Below are 21216 nucleotides of genomic sequence, written 5' to 3' on the forward strand. Positions count from 1 at the left end.
GTCCTGTCCCCTTGGCAGAAAAACAGCCCCATAGCATGATGTTTCCACCCCCATGCTTCACAGTAGGTATGGTGTTCTTGGGATGCAACTCAGTATTCTTCTTCCTCCAAACACGACGAGTTGAGTTTATACCAAAAAGTTCTACTTTGGTTTCATCTGACCACATGACATTCTCCCAATCCTCTGCTGTATCATCCATGTGCTCTCTGGCAAACTTCAGACGGGCCTGGACATGCACTGGCTTCAGCAGCGGAACACGTCTGGCACTGCGGGATTTGATTCCCTGCCGTTGTAGTGTGTTACTGATGGTGACCTTTGTTACTTTGGTCCCAGCTCTCTGCAGGTCATTCACCAGGTCCCCCCGTGTGGTTCTGGGATCTTTACTCACCGTTCTCATGATCATTTTGACCCCACGGGATGAGATCTTGCGTGGAGCCCCAGATCAAGGGAGATTATCAGTGGTCTTGTATGTCTTCCATTTTCTGATGATTGCTCCCACAGTTGATTTTTTCACACCAAGCTGCTTGCCTATTGTAGATTCACTCTTCCCAGTCTGGTGCAGGTCTACAATACTTTTCCTGGTGTCCTTCGAAAGCTCTTTGGTCTTGGCCATGGCGGAGTTTGGAGTCTGACTGTTTGAGGCTGTGGACAGGTGTCTTTTATACAGATGATGAGTTCAAACAGGTGCCATTCATACAGGTAACGAGTGGGGGACAGAAAAGCTTCTTACAGAAGACGTTACAGGTCTGTGAGACCCAGAGATTTTCCATGTTTGAGGTGACCAAATACTTATTTTCCACCCTAATTTACGAATAAATTCTTTACAAATCCTACCATGTGAATTCATGGATTTTTTTTTCACATTCTGTCTCTCACAGTTGAAGTGTACCTCTGGTCCAAATTACTGACCTCTGTCATTATTTTAAGTGGGGGAACTTGCACAATCGGTGGCTGACTAAATACTTTTTTGCCCCACTGTATATATGAAACTGCCATTCCCGTTTCCTGTTTTTCTTTTTGGTAGTTGACACTGCATGTTCATCCAGTCCAATGAGCTGGCAGCTTCAGCACCAGCTAGGGTAATTATTTACAGGAGGGATTGTGGAACCTGCTAAAAATATCCCATTTCCCTCTCTACAAGACCTCCCTTGAGAGCTTTGAAGACAAGGCAGGAGGAAAGAGAAGGGAAGCAAGGCTGTGAAGAGTTTTTACTCATTCCATTCTTTTACAGGCGCTTAATTCTTAATGTCAAGAATTAACATGGATTAATTAACATAAGGCAGTCCTGTAATCTGTAAGGCCCTATCAAAAACAAGACTTTTAACCAAACTCTAACATCTAAGCTGCATTAAACTCACTTGCTTACTTTAGAAAATTATCAGTCGTCTCTATGAGAAGGTCAGAATATTAGGTCTACTACACGTATGCATGCTACATTGATAAGAGTTTGCTGTTTTGTTTGAGGGCATCTTGAGCATATAAACCATTTTAGTTTCACATGCACAAAGGTAATGCACTGTCATATAGTAACATTTAAGCTACAGGGAAACCCCAGTATCAGGAGTAAAACTTGTATTCAGTTTCTCTACAGGTGTTGTTTATCATGGCTGACAATTGAAATATTTAAGCCTGGTCTAGAACTTAATATTTCCCAGCTGAATCTGGAAATAAAGAACTTAAAGAATAAAGAAATTTGGCTCACAGAATCTACAGGCATAGCTTTTCATATCACGGCAGGGCACAGCCAGGAGTGATAAAAGAAATATTATCTTACTCCAGGATTATACCATGTGTGGCTCTAAATGGGGATGCATACAGCTGCAACAACAAGGTGTTTTTTTAACACAGCTTATTTTTGCACCTCTTATTGGCTTCTTCTCCTTAGCAACAGCAACCAAGGCTTACAAATACAGTGCAGTAAACATGATTCATCAGAAGGCCATCATTCAAACCAGAGGCCTTAAAAAACTAGAGTTACCTTAACACGTACCTATAAAACTGATTTTTGAGCCAATTTGTATGTTAGGATATTATCTTTTAGAAGGGAATCCTTTAGAAGGGTTCGATCGAACCCAGGTTAAGAACCATTGCATTAGAGTATATTTGCTGTTATATCAGTCAGTCATTAATGTGTAGATTATCATATTTTCTGCACTATAAGGTGCACTTAAAATTCTTTAATTTTCTCAAAAATCCACAGTGCGTCTCATAATCAGGTGCGCTGTTCCTCAGCAGTGACATTTGTAGTGTTACTGAAGTTGGGCTAGCTGGTATATAATGATGTGCTACGTGATCCCCAGCGGCACAGCTGTGTTAACTAGGGTGACCAAGCGTCCTCTTTTCCCCGGACATATGCACTTTTCACGTTCTGTCCGGGGCGGAGGAAGTTATTTTTTTGCCCTTGCTGACTTGTAAAAGCCTATATGACATTTTTTGTTTCACCATTCATTAACTGCACAGAGAAGGCATTGTTTAAAATATGTTAAAATTTTCTTTAAGCAAACAGTATTCTTAAAGTTCTTCATGACTGGGCCAAGTGTCCTCTTTTTTGGAAATCAAAATATGGTCACCCTAATGTTAGCATAACATAAATAGTGAAGCTGGAGGATGAATGCAAACTTTTTTCCACTCTACAAAAGTTAACTTGAGGGTTCCCGATGGTTATGGACAAATGCAATTGCATGGCAGGATGCTGTAAACTTCAGTCAGGAGAACAACTTGGATAATCCATCCACAATACAAGGTCAGTCATTAATAAACTGCAACAACACAGGAATAGAGCAGCTTCGAGAGAATTCAACATTAATGAATCAAAGGTATGGAAGAAGAGGAAGCAAGAAGAGTTGAGTAAAATTTGACTTGTCCGACTGTTTTGTTTTTCTTAGTGCGCCTTATGTATGAAAACAGACCCGTTCACCGACAGTACGCCTTATAATCTGGTGCGCTTTATTGTCCGAAAAATACAGTAGTCAGTAGGTTTGCAGTTCTTTCTCTGCCTTCTCCTGTCTGAATGTCATAGTATGCTTGGGTAAGACATGGACCCCAAGTTACTCCTGATGCATCCATTGGGTCAATGTATAAAACAAAGCAGTCAAAGCCAACGAGTAAAAGTGCTGTGTATATGGGTGACTGAGGCTTGGAGGAGAATATGATACCGCTAGAGAAGAAAGTGCTATATAAACACCAGTCCACGTGCCATTACTTGTTCCAACCGTGGCTTCAGTGGAATACAGAAAAAAGTTTTCTTCTTTTTTTGGTAAAGTGTTTTTTCCCATCTCACTTCCTGTCTTGCATGTTGAGTATTCACAAGTTGCACATCATGTGAAAACAAGCCCCTTGTTTATGTTGAAGTTACGTTATAATTAACAAATATGACTCCCAATCTAATCATAATGTCTGTAAGTTAGCATATGAACTAATTACCAATTACATTTGATGTATTGCATATTACTTTCCCAGAAAAATACATTTGAACCTCAGTCAACTGGAACTATTGATCCAGGTGGGTTGCCTCTACTGTGTATTATCAGACCATCAGGTCTGAGCACAATCAATCACATTTGTTACACCTCTCCTGTCACCTTGAAGTCTGTGTTTACGATAAAAAGTCTTTTCTCCTTTCCGGTCTGTCATTTCTCAACTCTGGATCCCATCAAGTTGTCACTCTTTGATTTTTAATGATAATGGCTCACAGATGGGATGAGCAGTATCAGTAAACAGAAAACAGATAGGAAGTAAGGGAGACAGAAAGAAAACAGGATTTTCTGTTTCACTTTGAGCTGTGATTTTTTAAAAAAAAAATATCACACAACAAAGCTTGTGACATTTTTTAGAGCTGCTCATTAACTGATATCTAAAGGCTGTTTTACAGCTGATCAGTGCTTATTGCTCCAGCTTGCTTTGGTCAAAGAATTATACATTTGCAGAAATCCCTGCCATGCAAACAGCTCTCTAGATTTCAAGTTGTATGACTGATCTGGGGAAATTTCACTCCAGTTGTTCTTGCATGGGATGAAATTACTTCCTTCATTGGGAGGGGGGGGGGGGGGGTGCCTCTGATGTGTTTAATTGGTTTGTGGTCGTACCATATTGGCTTGTGCATAGGCTGGATACAAATTAGACAATGGAGGTGGCAGGCAGGAGAAAAAGAAAAAGGAGGCATGAAAGAGGGCATGCAAAGGGTTGGTGTGATAGAGGATGGGGTGAGATGGAGGCAGATGATCCACTGTGGCCACCTGTAAAGATAGCAGCCAAAACAAAGAGTTTAAGTTTGGAAGCATTTAGGACTGTGTTTTTGTCACAGTCTGATCAGCTTTCAATTAGCCAAGAACCACAGCATAGACAACAAACATCATCTGCTGAATGGAAGCGATGACTGACCAAATGTGAATACATGCTACTTGCTCAACCACATCACAAGACACAACTGTAACAAACAATTTATGAAAAACCATCAATCAGGTCAACACTAAAGTATCTAGGTAAAATACTCCTGTACAGTTGTCTGATAAATGGTGGCTCCAAGTGTGGGGCTGAATTTCCAATTACTTTTCTGGGGCTTCTCCAGCCGGGCTGGTACCCGTACAGCTTTTGAAGGATGGAGAGGTGAATGCAAAACAGCTTCTGTGATTTTCAGCAGCCTGGCACTTCCACCCTTTGATGTATGAAGCCCCAGTGAGCCCTCAGTTGCTCTTGGTATGAGTTGCTTTCCTCACATCTTTATGTTGTGCTGTTTGTAATGTTATGTATTGTAAAACAGCAACAGACCAGGAAGTCAGTGCAGGTTTGAAACACTTAATGTCACCTTCTGTCAGGCAAACCTCCTTGGCATTGTGATGTGAGTGTGTTTAATGTGACTCCCTGCAGCAAAATGTACTCCTCGCATTTTTGGAAAAGCATCAGGTGTTTAGAAATCTGTCAAAAAGTCGGCAAAACTCAATGCACAACCTTGTCAGAAGTCAAATTTGCCCAAGGTCTTCTTAAGATTCCTTGTTGGTCTCCGGCTAAATAATTGAAGCCTTATTTGAGCTGTGGTGAATTGCGGATAAGGGTGTTTTTGGCCGACTGCCTGCTGCTCTATCAAAGGAAAGAGCTGCTCTTGGTTGTGAAACTCTCACTCGATCTTGCTGTGTGACATTGCCCCGGTCAGTATTTAGAAGCTTATGTTTACTTGTGATGTCTTGAAGTAAACGCGCCTCTGCAGATAACATTTTTTTTTGTCTAAATGATGGCCAAGATTAATATTGATAACTCAGGGTGTGCTCAAAGCTCTTGTTTGTTCAGTTAGTTAAGCAGCAGTTAGTGGCTGCTGTTTTGCTCGTCGCCACTGTTTCATTTGTTTTCTTTTACGTGTGTGTGTGTGTGTGTGTGTGTGTGTGTGTGTGTGTGTGTGTGAGTGAGAGAGAGAGAGAGAGAGAGAGAGAGAGAGAGAGAGAGAGAGCCTCAAACAGAATGCAGTGGACTGTAGAATAAAAATTCAATGAAAAATAATTGAATTTTTCCTCAAACTGATTAGCTTTCTGGAAAGTCATCATGTACTTTGTTTTTCATTGCAGTCAATAATTCCAGACATGTATCCTGAACTACCCACTGCTGGCCATTCTGGCACCTTACGTACTATCTCTGCCCTCTTTTGCTGAAGTCTGCTTTTCGTTTCCGGTATTATTGTACTATAAATATGACAGCATTACAAAAACACCTTGTGGCTGCAAACAAAGCAGACATGCCTTTCTGTGTGGCTTGTTTACATTAGAAAGTAGTCAAGAGAATGACCAAGAAAGCCTATCTAGAAGTCAAGCCCACACACACACCCAATGGGAGACGCTGCCCTTCTTTGATACGTCACTCAAGCTGACAGACAGTGCTTATCTGTCAGTGAGAGAGAAATGAACCAAGCACCCCATTTCTCTGTCACTTCATCCATATTGGTTTAACCTGGAGTCTTTCAGAAGTTCATCAGCTGCACATCTCAGATAAGGCTATTGAGATGGGCGCAGGGGTTGGGTGGGGGTTGGCTTCCTATAGGACCTCTGTGTCCAACTCATCTGAGATTTAAAGAGATTTTATTCATTCATTTCATGTTGGTTTTTGTAACTCAACCAATATGTGAATGTTTCAAAGACTGACGTAGAAGCACAGGCTTGAATATCAGTGTTGGATTGTCTCTGTTGCTCCCAGTTTAATGAGTTCCTACAAATCTAATAGGAAATCCCCCCACATAGTTACAAAGGTCTTATAATGTTCAGCTAAAAAAAACTGCTAACATAAAGCGACAGGCTTCAAAATTAAGTCGTTTAATGCATGGACCAAACATGGACAACTAGCAAAGAAAATGCATTTTAATGTGGAACTCAACAAAACAATAAGAAAAAAAAACTCACTCATCAAAAAATAAAGAAATCATTATTATTAAAAAGTATCTCGGGGTCTTGTTCGCGAGTGATGGGAGAAGGGAGCCGGAGATCGACAGACGGATTGGGGCTGCAGCTGCAGTAATGCAGACGCTGCACCGGTCCGTCGTGGTGAAGAGGGAGCTGAGTGTAAAAGCGAAGCTCTCAATTTACCGGTCGATCTACGTCCCTACCCTCACCTATGGCCACGGGCTGTGGGTAGTGACCGAAAGAACGAGATCGCGGATACAAGCGCCAGAAATGAACTTCCTCCGAAGGGTGGCTGGCCTCTCCCTTAGAGATAGGGTGAGAAGTTTGGCCATCCGGGAGGGGCTCAGAGTAGAGCAGTTGCTGCTCCACATCGAAAGGAGCCAGTTGAGGTGGTTCGGGCATCTGACAAGGATGCCCCCTGGGCGCCTCCTGGGTGAGGTGTTCCAGGCATGTCCCACCGGGAGGAGGCCCCGGGGCAGACCCAGGACACACTGGAGAGATTATATCTCTCGGCTGGCCTGGGAACGCCTTGGTGTTCCCCCGGATAAGCTGGAGGAGGTGGCTGGGTAGAGGGAGGTCTGGGCCTCTTTGCTTAGGCTGCTGCCCCCGAGACCCGGCCTCGGATAAAGCGGATGAAGATGGATGGATGGATGGATTATTATTAAAAACTGTGTTTGAATATATTAAATACTAACACTTAGCACTGCTGTCTCACAGCAAGAGGGTCCTGGGTTTGAATCCACTGGATTGACAGCTGGAATAGCCTCCAGCCCAATCAAGACCTTGAACTGGTGTCAATAAACAATTGTTTTAGAAGTAAATCTATTTGTCCCTCAAGTTTTTCCACTTTGAGATATGCAGTAACAGCTGCATTCCTATAATTAATTCTGTTGTATTTTGTCCAAGAGAGCGACTTTATTTTGGCCAATCATAAGGTTTTTTCTTACCCATCTCAATTTGAAAACAAGGATGAAAACACTCAGTCAGTATTTCAGCCATCGAGAAAGACAGCATGGAAATGTGTCAGCATCTTATTATCTTACTATTCATATTATTCAGATTGTTTGTACTTCTGAGCCCCAAACAGTCAGGAGTTGAACATCTTACATAATAACAAATTTACATCAGCCATTAATCTCAAGACCCTAAAATGCCACTCCATTGCACTTTATCTCATTTATGCTTATGAAATAAACACAAGTGCTTTTGGCAGAAGTTTTTTGTTAGTCATGCACTAAATCTCAAGTAGTTTTACACCATCTGTTGCGCTAGAATTTGCCTCTTTTTTTTCTCCCCTGTCTGTTTCCTAGGACCACTCCTCAGTCCATTTCTAAATAAAATGCCCCGTTTATAAATGTGACTAGTTCGCCTGTGGTGCCACATGGTAAACTGTGTAGCTGGATTCAGTGCTAACATAAATAAAGGGAATAATAACAGTTCATGTTTGTGTCTTTGCATCACCTTAAAATCACTGTTAAACGATGATGATGGTTTAATCAGCCAACCTGGTAATCGATGTAGAGTGAGGAGAATTTAGTCCAAGATACTACACTGGTGATGGAGTGATCACTGACGATCCTGAGTCAGCAGAAATCAATGTAGTGTATGTAGCTGACAGGATAGTTCAAGGTGAGGCCCTGTGTGTAGCTAAGATTGTGTGTAATGTCACATTAACATCTGGCATCGGGGGACACACAACATCCTTCATGGTTATTTTTTCTGCAGTGATGATGGAAGAAACAGCTGTTATGATGCTGCAAATTAATCATGAGACCATCTTCTACATGTATGCAAGGACACAGACACAGTCTTAACATCTAGTGCATTATATTTGATACATACAGTTTTTATGAGTTTTTGAGACTTCTACATCATCAGTCTGTGTTTTTTTAGGCTGAAGAACTTGAAAAAAAAATTGCACAACATGTTTTTAAGCTCTAGAGTTCAAAAAGTGCAAAAACTCATCTTTGCAAATATACTGCATGTTTTAATGCAAAGTGCATTGGTTGCTGTGCATTTGTAATATTTGCTGTTCTGTTTAGAGGGAAAGAATCTGTGTGCCTCTAAATGCACTCTGTACAATGAAAACTGAATCAAATCTATTTCATTTGTCAAACTTTCCTAGAAGCACACTGCAGATGTATGTTTTGTTTTATTATTAAATTTGCACTATAATATCAAATCCAATACTACCATTATTAATTTGGTTGTTTTCTGTTGGCCTTTCTGTAATCTATATTTTCAATTTCAGAGCACCGGTAATTATAATATTCAGTATTCAGACTACAGTCTGCAGTAATGACCTCGTATGTCTCCTGGTATCATCATTATTATTCATGGCTGCACTCCAGGCCCACAGGTCAACATGAACTGTGCCTGTCAAGACAGCCATCAGAAAAAAACATTCTGGGCACATGCACGTAGTGGATACGCATTAATGAATCGTGCACTTTAATTGTGCAATCACGTTCTGCCAATCTGCTAAGTTGTAAATTTTCCCAAAGGCTGTCCTTAACTCACATTCCTTTAGCATCTTGATAGCTGTCAAAGTCAGTCTCAGAGAAATAAGTCCTGTATGTAGAGTGTTAATCTACTGTATTTTCTTTAGATTAATTTTATAAATAGAATTATCTATTTATTTGATTCATTCTGGTGTGAAAGCTGACAGCTGCCCTTACTCAAAAGTCTCATGTGAGACGCATAACAAAATAACATTTTGCTTTTGTTGTTGATTCGGCTCTCATAGTGGTTCTCTGCTGCTAAAGAGTCTAGGGTGTCCAACACAGTGTAAACAGTCTTACGTAATTCAAAGGTAAATTAATTTATGTTTCAAAGAGATACTGGCTCGTTTATGCTGAGAGAACACTAGAGCTGTCTGAAAGACACTAAGAAGTGTAGCAACCTAATCCCATTAGAAAAGTTCTTAATATTATATTTGTGACTTCACAGAAAAAATGCTAGCCAAAAACTGCAATTAAAGTAAATGAGGGCAATATTTCAGACTTTTATTATATGACAGTAACCTATTAGAAAAACAAAAAAGAATAAATAAATTAAATAAAAAGAACCTTGCAACTGCCTGAAAGACTGAGATCAAATATCTAATGGTATGACTGTGTGAAGTGCTACAGGTAGGAGGCTATCTTTATGCATAATCACTGTGGATGAGTTTTAAATTCCAAAATAAAGTTATCTGAAAAATTCGTCATATTTGGAAACTTCATTGAGAGTGACTCATTCACTTAGAGCCATTGCTTTCATAAGTAGAAAGACGCGGGGTACATTTGGATAGCCTAGCCTTCCTGCCTTCTTGGGACCTTTTTGTGCCACTGCTATGTGTTAAATGGCTGCCATTTCCACTGTGTTCAGTGGAATATAACCAAACTTGCCACAGGATAGTTTTTACCTGTCAATGTTAATATTCCAGTGTGAATTCCTTAAATCAGCCTAAAATGGCTGAAATCCCCACACCCATCACCCTGGGGACCATTTTCTGCCCATTGACTTCCATTATAAATGCTATTTTTCAACCCCAAATTATCATCATATGATTTTATTTTTTCTTCTTTTCTTGGATGTCAATGAAGACTCAGGGCCTTGAAGTTTTAATTTTTAAATTGCAAAAAAAATGCAAAAAAATAATGGCAGGTCAAAATGTATGTTGGTGCCAATCTTTGGTCCATCTAAAGGCCTACTTATAATGACAATCACATATTACTTCAACTGGTTTTTTGTGGAAATATTTAGTTTTGGTTTTTGGGGCTTATAACACAGGGCGCTCATGTAATAACACTGGGATTTGAAGGGTTAAAACAACGAAAATATAATTAAAACTTTACATGAATATTTCAGGGAGAAGTAGTTTTACAAGGTTGGCTAATTTAAAGTGGAATAAGATATGGATATATGGTCTTTTTATGGCGTGGCTGAGAATGGTCCCTAGGGTGATGGGTGTGAGTTTTTTAAAGGATGGCAGGAGGGCTAGAGAGTCTGTATAATTTATTGGGCAAGTAATGAAGTCAAAATACAGCTAAGAATTTGTCTTTTCAAAATATTCAAACGATTTAATTAAAAATAAAGGAGGTACATTGTTTACAATGTAAACAGTAAACAAAAGTTATATGCATAAAACTCACCTAGTGAGACTGAAAGGTAGTAAAGTTTTACTTGAACAGGTTCCACTCGCTGAGCATGAATTTTAACTTTGTTATTGTAAAATTTGGTGCCCAGTATAGACCATATGGAACATAACATCTCGAGGCAATTTAGCATAATGCTTCATGACCCAAGAAATCTCTGTGCTAATGTATTATGTGACTAAATTAACAAAGCTGAACTTTCCTTTGGTGTCAGGCGATGGCTTCTATTTTCACCTCAGATGGAATGATTCATGAAATCATTTAGTCATCATTTTCAGGGATACACTGCTCCTTAATGATATTATAATTATCCACCAAAGATTAATTTGCATGTGTGAGGCAAATTATATGATGGATTACCTATAAATTGTCATAGAGCAGTAAAAATGGTGAATCGTGACAGAGCTCGGTTTTCTCATTGTGCGCTGAAATGACCAAAACATACTGAAGTATATATTTAAGCACCACTAGACCTTTCACAGTTGTAGCTCAATAAAACCAGCAAAGGTACAAACCACATTTAAACTAAACAAGACCACAATTAAGATTAGATTAGGTGAAATGTTGTTAATTGCCCCTCATAAATGGGTAATTGATAAATTACTTATCCATTAATTAGAGTGGACCTGCCATGCTCCCTGGACACCCCTCTCATCTGTCTCAGTTAAACTCCTGCCACTAAATGCAGATGGCAATAACAAGACGACCAGCATTTGCAGCATCTTTTTGCTCAGTGACACAAACTTAAAACCAGCCAACCCAAACTTTGCTAAATTTCTCTGATTATCTTGATTGAATTGTATTTTTAAATGAAGTCACTGCAGCTATTCCACACTACTTTTGGAGGTTTAAGGTGAATAGGGGTGGAGGCAGGGAGGCAGGAATCGTAAACCATGAAAACAAAGCCTCAGGGAGACCTTAATGGCTTTTACATGTCAAAAGGTTTTTCACTGCCTTGTGGTAGGTTGAATGTGGTTATTTGGATTGTGATTTTGCACTGCACTGCTGCTACATAAAGCTCTCTTATTGTTAGAGGAGACATGGGGCTGATAGTAGAAAGTCAAATCTTGTCACAGTATTTCCTTGAGTATTAACATTTTTTTCCCCACATGGACAGACTAGTAATTCACTGAATACAGTTTTGGTGACTGGCAGGGCATCATGCAAATGGAAATCAGACTCATCAGCATCTTATTGTTTATGTGTTTATCTGGTTATTTCTGGGAGTTGGAAGAGCTCATAAATGAAGCGATTCTGAGAATTACATAATCAAAAGTGTAACTGGATGTTTTCATTACTAGCTGAAGTACTATTTTGTGGTGAAGCAAGGTGCATGTGTTAAACCCATTGTTTTTCTTGCCAAAAGTAGAACAAGCCACAGCACAATCATCCGCTTATTGACTGATAGAGGAAAATGAGGTGACACAAAGAGATTCCCCCCTTTTCAGACAGTTTTGGTGTGGCTATGTAGCTGACACCGGAGTTTGATCATCAGCTTACAGACCCAGCTCAACAAGCCAAATAAAATGGGTAAATGACTACTGGAACCAAGCCAAACAGGTTGGGGCACTCCAAAGCTTGTGCTATTATTGTTTTATTTAGTTAAGATCTTAAGTTCAATGGGCTTGCATGACCCGCTTGACAATACTGGTGCCAAAGAATATGTTTGCATCCAGCACTGTGCACACACAAATATTGAACATGGACTACATACATAAGATATCCTTCAGGACACTAAATACACAAGTGGGTATTGATTTGGATCTCAATCTTGCACTTACGGTACAGCTAAGGTTCTGTGCCATTTGTCTTCACATATCAGGGTGAATTTTTCTAAGTAATTATCCAGACGACTGAATTGCTGGAAGTTTCACTGAAAGCCGGGGATAGTGGAAAAGGTGATCTAAAAAGAGACAGCATCATACAATTAATTAGTTCTCTGACACAGAGATGTCTAATGCCAAAGTTAGATCCACACCAGGTGTGCTGAGTGCTGTGAAGTGAGTGTTGTGTAGCACTCAGAACACTTGTGAGAGTTGACTCTCGAATCCAGTGAATGAGATCATGTCATGGTTATAAATTTAAATGACCAGAACTTGTGTAACTACACCTGTTTACTGGGAAATTACAGATTTTTCTCTGCATTACGCAGTTACTTTATAGTCCATAGTAAAGTTGAATGTGGAAAAACAACTGTAATACTTTGTTACTTTGTCACTACTGTTTCAGTTCTTTTGTTTATTGAACAACACTCTGCATACTTTCACTGCAGTGGGGAACAGCTGGTTGAATAAAAATAAAAGGTCAAAATTCACACTGCCAAGGTTTAATTACTTTAAAAACCTAAGCTACTGGACATATTTAAGTGGTGGCTCACATGAGCTGTGGCTTTCAGCTTTTTCTACCTGTTTCTGTAGCTGCTGCAAAAATAATAATGGTAATAAATAATAATAACAGTAATAATATGAAGCATACACACATAAATTTATGAATTAAATTTAAACTCAGAAATGCTCATCTTCATTATCCAGTGCAGTGGTGATTTGATTTTACTTATTTTGTAATCCTGGAGAGAGTAAAAATGTGGGATTTCTGCAAAAGCTTTGTAGGTCTCTTTCCACAAATGCTATGCTCTGATCAATTTTTAATATTGTGCTGTTTAGTAGAGACAAACAAGGAATGACAATTAAAGGAAAACTTTGAAAATTCTGCAAACAGACTTGTTTCCTTCCTTCTCCAATACTTGATGAGATTATTGATTACCCTGTGATATCTGTTTAATGTTAACTCACTGTGCAAATGTGTCAGCTTAGTTTAGCTTAAACAGTAAAAACAGCTAATCCTGTCAGGCAAATTATACACAATAAAATGGGAGGAGGCATCATGCCCCTTTACCATGAGGATGTTTGTCCCCCCCTTTTTTATTTATTTAGCTTATTAGATAGCTACAGAGATTTTTTATTGCACGTGATTATTTAATATCAGCCTATGTTTCCAACCACACGGTACTGCTAAAAAAAGTCTTTCCTTATCCAAAGTAATCCTTTTTGACCAACTTCCCCGTTGTTATCCTCAAGAAGAAACATTTTCTTGTTTAATATTTCCATTAAATTGTTTAAGCACAAATCACTGATGTGTTAAGAAATGTGGGATGTTTCAAATGTGGCTTTCACAGCCTGGTAGGAGAAAAAACAAATAATGACTCCTCTATGGATTCAATTATGTTGCAAGAACATTTGAAGGATGATATTAAACGTGTATCAAAAAGTGGTGATGTAAACCTGCTGGTTCTATTAGGCAAATTAAAAGAAGAATTAAAAACGGATGATGCCATGTTTTGCAACTCTTTGCCTTGGCAAGGAAGAAAATACAACATTTCTACTAAAAACTTGAAGCACATGAATGAAACCAAAGTCACTCACAGTAAATACAAATTACATGCTGACAGGTAGTCCTGCTCAATAAAACAAAACAACATTAGTAACTGTATCCATGCCCGTTGTTCAGATTTATCAAAGTTTCCCCTGAAGCTCACCAAAATACTTAGTTAGCACAAGCAGTTTGTGTCTGGTGTCTTATGTTTGCGTCTTTCTGTTACAGGTCAAAGCCACTGTCTAAGCTCTTAATTGTTATGAAAGACAACACTTCATGTCCATTGACCCAGTCAGCACTATACAGAAGTCATCTTAGTATGTTACTTTATTTGTGTATTTATATACTTTTGTTCCTAACAGATGAGTCTACAATTTATTTGCATAGGTTATTAATCTGCTCATCCTTTAAAGTTAATGGAAGTTGTGCTGTTTGTTGCCTCTGCCGAGGAAGTGTCTCTGCTTTCCTGAACAAGCCACAGATTTATTTACAGTATGAGAGAAAGGACTCGGAAAGCCCACGGGAATAAAGTTTTAGACAGGGACAGTTGAAAGATGTTGGATAGAGGTCAGAACTGTTTTACCCACTGTGCATGCCACTGTAAGGTAAACTCCCCAGGATACCTGTTAGTCACTGAGGCCCTGATATGTTCTGCTGGATGCCTGGGGTGTGTGTACCACACAGGTGATACTTTTGCCTGTCAGGTGGCTTGTGGTGAGAACTAATCCTGTTGAAAATAGAAATGTTTTCTGCCTTGGGATGGGGGGAAGGAGTGCAAAAGCGACATGACCAGCCCCATGGAATCAGTCATCTATGTGCACATTGGGAAACAGTCTAATCTTGTCACTGACACATGGGAAAAAGTGAAAGTCTCTAGGTATCAGTAGCAAAGACAGAATGGAGTTGATTTGTAAACTCATACTAGCACATGATGAAAACTGAGAAAAGCATTTGTTTTTTTTCTTCCCAAACCTATGTTGTTATGCTGATTTGTAATTCACTGTATACATTTATGTATTATATCGTCATACACTCTTAACTTTAAAAAATTCCCATTCTGTCAATCCTGCTGAAAAGAGTTACACAAGAACTCTGACGTCTGTCATGCCCTACTTCTTAATTTCATTTAGTTTCCCACTCTCCATTTTAAATGTTTAAATGTTAAATGCTGTGCAGATGGTGTTTATCAATGACTCATCATCTCTCTCCCCAATAGCCTGGTTTATGTCTGGGGTTAAATTCCTGCTGCAGTAATTCATGTGTTCTGACTTTTAGCTGTTATTATCCCAACAATTTTGACGTGACGATTGGGATTTTCAGGTTAGTTTGTGATTTCTGTTATTTCCCCCTGATGTAAGAATATGTTAGTTAATTGTTAATGTTGCTTTGGACTCTCAACTATATTTGACAGACAACATATAAGTTGCTACTTTTGTGTGATGTTGGTACTGGTTTGTGTGATTTCTGTAAATGTAAACAAGTGGTAGGAATGTATATTTCCCTGACAAAACTGACCATTTTCAGTGTGGGAAAACAATGGATTAATTCTCTTATCAAGCTTGCTTCACTCTTAAAATACCCAGCAGCAATTTTCATGTGGAAATGACTTCCCACTATCAGTGGGAAACCAAGCATGAGATGTTTCTTCAGCAAATAATGCCATTAAGGTTTTACCACTCAAAGGATTCTTTAGGGAGAATATCATATCTCACACGATGTTGCACAGTTTTGTTTCTTCTCATCATGGATAGCGTCATGCTTATATATTTGTTTGATGTCATCAGAATTGCCCCAATCAATTAAAATTGTTTTATTAATGACAATATCAGCTCATAAACTAAGTCATAAATATAATTGTCCATAGATCTGCCAATCCATCCATGCATTTTCTTCTGCTTATCCATTCGCGGGGACAGCAGTCTAAGCAGAAAAGCCCAGACCCTTCTGTCCTCAGCCACCTCTTCCAGCTTATCTGAGGGAAAACTGAGATGTTCTTAGGCCAGCCAAGAGATGTAATCCCTCCAGGGTGTCCTGGGTCTACCCCAGGGCCTCCTCCCAGGAGCACATTGGTGGAACATCTGGGGTGGCTGTAGCTCAGGAGGTAGCTGAGGTCACCTACTGATTGGAAGGTTGGTGGTTCGACCCCTGGCTCCTCCAGTCTGCATGTCAAGTATCCTTGGGCAAGATACTAACCCCTAATCGCTGTCCGATGCATCCATTGGAGTGTAAATGTAGTTAGAAAAGCACTCAGTATAGAGAAAGTGCTTGTGAGAATGGGTGTGGTGGCATGTTGTATAGAGCCCTTTGAGTACTCTGGGAGAGTAGAAAAGCACTGTATAAGAACCAGTTTATTTATCATAAACCAATTGGCTCCTTTCGATGTGGAGGAGTAGCAGCTATAATCTGAGCATCTCTCGGATGTCTGAACTCCTCACCCTATCTCTAAGGGAGAGCCCAGCCAGCCTTTGACAAAACTGTGATTCTCACAGAAGTCTTATAACAGAACAACTGTCTGTTCCTCCCAATCATGCCCCTCCTGGTCTCACTGTTGTTGCCCATTGAAGTCTCCCAGTAGGACAACGGAGTCACCAGATGGAGCACCCTCTAACATCCCACCAGCAACTCCAAGAGGGCTGGGTACTCTGAACTGTTGTTTGGTACATAAAAACAAATGACAGTCAGAACCTGTTTCTGGGCCCGAATACGCTGAAAAACAACTCTCTTGTCCACTAGTGAAAACTCCACTATACAGGCAGCAAGCCAATGGGATACAAGGATAGAGTCCAGTCCCTCCAGAGCTTGGCTTGGCATGCTGTGTGTTGAGGTGAGCCTGACTATATCTAACCAGAATCTTTCAACTTTACGCACTACCACCAGAGAGGTTACATTCATGTCCCAGTTGCCAGGCTCGATAGCTGGGGATCAGGACACGAAAGGACTCTGCTCCCTTTGCCACCCAACGCACCCAACCAGTACAACGCCTGATAATTATTACTGCAGTGTGCTTTATAATTCTATATCCATATCAGTCAATAGCTCATTAATCAAAGGCTGCTGTATATTTTTGTTGTTGTTGTTGTTTTTATCATTCCCATACAATTACATGAAGTGTGTGAATACTGCAGTGTACAGAACACATGAAATAATCAAGTAACTTTGCAGTCTTCTGCAAAGTTCTGAACTATATTATTATGCAACATTTTCACTGTAACACAGGTGCTAGTAAATAATCTGAAACCAAATTTTATGCATTGAAATTAATTGTTTTGCGAGTAATGAGGCAGATGAAATGTAGAACATCTTGCAGAGGAAGAACAAGGTGTCTCTGTTACTGCCAACAACTCTGCAGACAAATTACACCAGCACAGATGCTTTGGACCAGAACACTTTGCTTTGGATCCAAGGTCTGACTTTTCCCAGCCAGAAAATCAAAGGGAAGTTACATCCCTTCTGATTTTAATGCATTAGATCGTTTGTGGAATGTGGAAGATCAAATGTTTGCCAAGTCATTTGCAGATGCAAACATATCTTAGTGGGTTTTTTGTATATTTTCAGATTTTTGTACGTAATGCTTTCATGTTTTTTGGACCAAATATGTCACAGGTTGATCTTACGAGTTTCAGCGGTAAAATGTTCTTATTCAAAATCAAATCAGTTACTGATACCGTGGATGTTAATAATTTCACCACCAATAATTTAATCTCCTATTATTTATTTCATATAATGAAGGAACAAATTAACTTTGGTATCCATTACCTCTGAAATACTCAAAATCTCTGGTATTTCCAAAGTCTGATCGTCTCTCACCCACAGAGAGGGAAATGGAGCATGTGGTTATTACTGGCAGGATGTTCTGATGTGAAATCCAAAAGCAAAACTGAAATACTGTTGTACTCTTTAGGAAAGAGCATTTTCAGTGTGAAGTCACTGGTAGACATCACTGATAATCACTGTTTAGTTTTTCATTTCTTAATCTGCCATTTATTATTTATAGTTAATTGAGCCTTAGGTACATTTAAACAAACCACTCATTTTAAGGATGATATAAGGATATCTTTTTAATTTTGTAATCTCTATTTCTTATACTAACAATGGATTATGTGACTGATTATATGTGTATTTGAAAAATCGCTCTCTGTAATGTGGAAGGAACAGAGGATTATGACCCAACTCGAGAGTTCAACTTATTTCTGCGGTGCGTTTCAGTTTTATTATTTAATTACGTTGGTTTTGTTGGTCCACAACTTTAAAGTTCTGGTTAACTCCCACAGCTCCCAGCAATAACAAGATGTTACTTTAAGCGAACAGCCTTTATTGGCACACTATATGCTATATCTGCCTAGCCGGAAACAACAGACAGATGCAGTTAGCTGTTAAATATAGTGGTGCGAGGAGCGGCTGATGAGACAGATATTTCCCTCAGGAGCTGGTGGTGGTGAAAACAGAGTTAAACAAAAGCAGAAATATTGGACTTTGTGTTTTGAAATTCATCAAGTGGCCAGAAACACAACTCCAGATAAATAATAATGGTCTTTCATGTCTGTAGGATGTGTTTGGTTTCAAAGGAATAATGTCAGCATTGAATTCATAGCTTGTTTCCACGGCCAACTAATGACATTAAGTTTGGTTTATGTTTTAAAGAACATCACATTTAACACATAATTTATATGCTTTGCAGTAAGGATTCTTGTGTTGGTTGCTTCATGCAGGTGGCTGATCAACTGAAGAGGGAATGCTGTGAGGGTATGTGGATTAAGGGGAGACGTTGCTCATCTCACACCTTCAGCCTCCCACCTTCTGCACAGTAAGCAGATCCAGCGGCTCTTTGGAATCAGCAGGCCAGCAATTACTGCCCGTGAGTATTATTGCACTCCCAGAATTATTAAAAACTCACGCTGATCGTCACACAGAATAAAAAATCTGACTTTGCGGTGAGATCATCTCTTAACTTCAGCATTATAAAAAGCACTGCATCTGCAGTCCCTGTTATTGTTGGGTACGGCTCTTATTGTCGTGGATTGTCTTAAATAACACTTACCTTTTTTTTCCAGTAAACACACAATTTTTTTAGTTGCCGAAATTTTGCTGGTTTAATTGTTGGTAGCTAAGAACTAAAATTTCATGTCAGTGAATATTTAGTTTATAGTTACTGCTACATTACTGCTATACTTGCCCACATACTTTCATTTAAAAGGTTCACAGATTTCTTAATAGAATAAACCAGACAACACTGCCCACTCTTCTGTTGCAAAATAATTGTGTAGATACTGTAGACAGATCATTTCTGGGACGCAGGATACACTTTACCATACTCTGCATGTAAGTGTTTACTGTATGTTGTAGCAAAGCCCCCACATTGAAGTTGTGCTTTCTATTTCACAGAAACAATATAAGTTAAGTAGTGTACTAAAACATAGTTTGCCTTGTTTTTGCTGGGACTCCTGCAAAGTCACTTTCACTGCATGTTGCCTCCCTTAAACACCAGAAACTAAATACTATGTTATAGCTGGTCAGTAACAATAAACTTATAAAGCACTCAGTAAGAAAGTTATCCTGATGGAACCCTATGTTCTACTCATTAGTGTACTTCTCTATAAAACTAAATTGTTCTCGCATTTACATTTAGGTGTCTACAATGTAATTAATGACTGGATGTTAATTTTCTGTTAATAAAACATTCATTTTATGAAATGTATCTGAGTCAAAAGAGGAAAGGAAAGAGGAAATGTTTGTTGTTGATACCAGACATATAAGACATTAAACATTAAACCAAGTCCAGCTTAGTTTGTTTTGGCTTAGGGAAAAAATGTTTTTGCCTGATACTGTCTGGTATACAGTTCATTCACTCTGACTTCACTTCCTAGAGGTGAAGTCAAGAGAGGCTACCTCTTTCCCCCATAAAGTCATAATTTGACAACAACTCAAACTCTTTAAGGCATCCAAAGGGGAACGACTTAAAACTGCTGACTTTTAAAATATGCGTATTACTCCTGCAGAACAGCTGTGCCATTACAATTACTGACAATCAATATGGTTTAGTTTAATTTACTTTCAGCTGTGCCTTGAAGAGAAAGGACGATAAGAAAAGTATCTAAAATATATAAAAAATATGAAACAGATATTCACAGATTCAAGACACTCTCTGTGAGCCGCATCATAACTGTATACACTTGTGTACCTCTTGTGTAACTCTACTCACTAATCTCCAGTGATCCATTTCCATAGGCCATCACTTTTTTCCTCACTGCCTTACTTTCATCTATCTGTTGTTTCATTTCATGACTTTTCATGACTTTAACACACATTAAGCTACCTTTATCTTGCTTGTTTCAATTGAGTCTTTTTACTGCACATTGCCAGCATATTGACCACATTTTTTTTTCATGACAGGCTCATGCGATCTTGACCTTGTTACAGCAAGAAATAGAAGAAAGGGATAAGGAGTAAAAACTACGATCTATTAGGTTTGTGTACCTCAGTAATATGTCTAGTGGACTGTAACTATCTCCCTGCGGATGACTAGACATCTACGCTTTTCAAGGGAGGAGCATTGAAGGAAGTGCCATCGCTTCAGCTCCTCTGTGCCAATTGCTCCAAAATGGCCAATTTCCTGTCTAGGATGTGTGTTTTCACATTTTTATCATCCCCAGCCGTAGTTATCTAGTTGCACTTAGGGCCATCAGTCATCGATGCTGCGTTTAGAGGAAGCCGATGTGCAGTAAAACTGACGGACGGCCTTCCGCATGACTGAAGATGTATGAGACATGCAGGCAAGCTAGTGGGGATTTTATTTATTTATTTATTTATAATATTTTCAGTGCTGCCAAGAGGGAAAATAGCATTACTTAGAATGCCGATGACTGAAGAATTTTGGAATTCTTTAGAGTGACTTTCTGATGTTTTATTTTGTGGATGTTATGAGGCGTTCTTATATCAAAGCAGAAACAGTGTTGATTTAAACAACAAACCTATTTTTAAAAGGGAATTATTTTCAGATCTATTGCAGTACAGCCTAGTTTTAGAAGAATGGCATGTGTACATCTTTTGTGAAAATGTTCTGAAAGTAGTTGAGAATCAAATCAAAGTGGAATTTGTGCAAATTTTGGCAACAATCAGTCCATCCATCAGTCTCTTTACTTTTCTGTGTTCAGTTGCTTTACACTTATAAACGTCTTCCAGCTGAACCAAGCCATTATTCAGGTTGTCTTTGTTTGTATGCAATCCTTTAGAATGCAGTACGATAAAATAAAGAAACTACATGACCACTTTTTGAATCCTCCTAAAGAGGTTAAAGCTGTGCATTTACCAGTGTTATTCTTGCACGT

The 21216-nt window shown here is 39.1% G+C and overlaps 1 protein-coding gene across 1 annotated transcript in view; it reads left to right on the forward strand.

Annotated features, from left to right (window-relative positions):
* Positions 1–21216, forward strand: part of lingo1a (leucine rich repeat and Ig domain containing 1a) — a 129878-nt gene that overhangs the window by 51374 nt on the left and 57288 nt on the right. The window contains exon 2 of the mRNA XM_026175231.2: positions 18601–18746. The gene's annotated coding sequence lies outside the window, so the exon portion shown is untranslated. The remainder of the gene's footprint in view (positions 1–18600; positions 18747–21216) is intronic.

This window comes from Astatotilapia calliptera, chromosome 7, assembly GCF_964374335.1.
Source record: "Astatotilapia calliptera chromosome 7, fAstCal68.1, whole genome shotgun sequence".
Taxonomy (NCBI): domain Eukaryota; kingdom Metazoa; phylum Chordata; class Actinopteri; order Cichliformes; family Cichlidae; genus Astatotilapia; species Astatotilapia calliptera.